Source organism: Vulpes vulpes, unplaced genomic scaffold (genome assembly GCF_048418805.1).
Source record: "Vulpes vulpes isolate BD-2025 unplaced genomic scaffold, VulVul3 Bu000000642, whole genome shotgun sequence".
Classification (NCBI taxonomy): domain Eukaryota; kingdom Metazoa; phylum Chordata; class Mammalia; order Carnivora; family Canidae; genus Vulpes; species Vulpes vulpes.
The window spans coordinates 1,992,194-1,994,462 of NW_027325668.1; the positions used below are offsets into that span (position 1 = coordinate 1,992,194).

At 31.4% G+C, this 2,269-nt stretch overlaps 1 long non-coding RNA gene across 1 annotated transcript; it reads right to left on the reverse strand.

Annotated features, from left to right (window-relative positions):
* Nucleotides 1–326: 326 nt before the first annotated feature.
* Nucleotides 327–1,583, reverse strand: LOC140596426 (uncharacterized). Its single transcript, XR_011998406.1, has 2 exons — nt 1,336–1,583; nt 327–914 (listed from the first exon to the last, which is right to left on the reverse strand). It is a non-coding gene; the product is annotated as an uncharacterized lncRNA (long non-coding RNA).
* Nucleotides 1,584–2,269: the final 686 nt, after the last annotated feature.

The window sequence follows — 2,269 nt, forward strand, 5'->3', positions numbered from 1 at the left end:
AAAGTCCTTCTTTTTGTACAGTAACCCTAGACGTATCTTAAAAGGACAACAGAAAGCAAGGACCCTGAGTTTACATCCACATTAACCTAAAACTCTTCATACATTTTTCAAACACCATGACACTATATAATCTCACATTACCTAAACTTCATCACTAGGAAATAAGGATTCCATTAATTTGCTATTCTAATTTGTGAAAGAAACATATTCCAACAGGTCTACAACTGAAGTTCCAAATTCAGCTGCAACCTTATGCATCTAAAGACTAAGGGGAGTTTTATTAGTTTCTTAGGGCCACTGTAACAAACTACTAAAAATTGGGTAGCTTAAAACAACAAAAATTTATTTTCTCCTAATTCAGAAGATTGGAAGTTCAAATTAAAGTGTTGACAAGATTGGTGGTGACTGGAGGTTCTCTCCTTGTTCCTGGTGGTTGCTGGCCATTCTTGAAATTACTTGACTTGTAGATATATCACTCCACTCTCTGCCTTTGTCTTTACATGATGCTCTCCTTTTGGATTTGTTTCTGAATCTCTTTCTTCTTATGAGAACACCAGTCATATTGGATTTAAGCTCCACCTTAATCCACTATGTTTTCATCTTAACTTGATTGTATCTACAAAGACACCACTTTCAAATAAAGTCACCTGCATGGGTTCTGAGTGGATATATATTTTGGGAGATTACTATTCAAGCCAGTATAGGAGGCTCAACCAAATCTATTCAGGATAAACTCAAAGACCCACATCAAGACCCATTTTAATCAAACTGCCAAAAGCCAAAACCAGAGAATCTTGTAGGTAACAAAAGAAAAATGACTTATCATATATAAGGGATCTTCACTAAAATTATAAGCAGATTTCTCACCAGAAATTTTGGAGGCCATAAGAAAGTGAGCTGATATATTCCAAGTTCTAAAAGAAGAAAAAGTATAAACCAAGAATAATATATCCAGCAAAATTGTACTTCAAAAATATCATAAATTAAGATTTTTGTCTTATAAAAATCTGAGGGAATTTGTTACCACTACACATGCTCTGCAAGAAATACTAGAGTCTTGAATGTCAAAAGGAAAATATAATAGATGGTAACTGAAAGATGTATGAAGAAACAAGGATTTCAGGAAATATAAATATATAAGCAATTACAAAAGCTATTATTACTGTAACAATAGTTGGTAACTTTACTTTCTGTTTTTTGTAGGAATAAGAAATGAAAACTTTTTAAAATACTATTATTAGTCTAAAAGTATCATTGGAAGTTTGGTTTGTAATTCCACATTTTGTTTTCTACATAATTTAAAAAAACTGGTGAATTAAAAAAATATCAACTTACGGTTTTGGATATACAGCATATAAAGATGTAATTTTGTGACATCAGCACCTGAAAGGAATAGGGATAGAGCTATAAAGGAGCAGAGCTTTCATATAGTATTGACAAATTCAAATTAGCATATTATTATAGTTTCAGGTATAATTTTAAATATAATCCTCATAGTATTCACAAAGAAAATAGCTTTAGAATACACACAAGAGGGGGTTAGACAGGACTTTAAATGTTTCACTAAAAGAATCAACTAAACATGAAAGAATATGGTAATGCAAGAAATGAGGGACAAAAAAGCTATAAGACATATTTGATGTAAATCAAATAGCAAAGTGACAGAAGTCTGTATCAGTAATTACATTAAATATAAATTGATTAAATTCTCCAATCCAAACATAGAGAATGGCTGAATGGGTTAAAACATGGTTAAACTATCTGCTGTCTATAAGAGACTCACTTTAGATCCAAGACACGAACGTGTGGAAAGTGAAAAGATGGAAAAAACCCTTGCAAATAGTAACCAAAAGAGGAGAGGGTGGCTATAGTAACACTAGAAAAAAGAAACTTTAAATGAAAAAATGGTAATAAAAGTTAAGGGACATTATATATTAATGTTCATATGGCATGATACAAAATTATAAACATTTATATACCTAATAACAATCAAAATATATAAAGCAAAGTTGTCTTCCCTTGGTAATCTAATCTTTCTTCTTGGAAGAAGCCTTAAAGAAATAGTTTTGCAATAATAGTTTGATGCTTTAATACTTCACTCTCAATAATGATTAGAAAAATCAGAAGAGATTTCTCTGGAGAAGGAAGAAGGAAATAGAGGACTTGAACCACACAACTAAACCAGTTACATCTAACAAACATATATAGAGAGTTCTCTACCCAACAACAATCATTCTTTTCAACTGTACATGGGATATTTTCCAGGAAA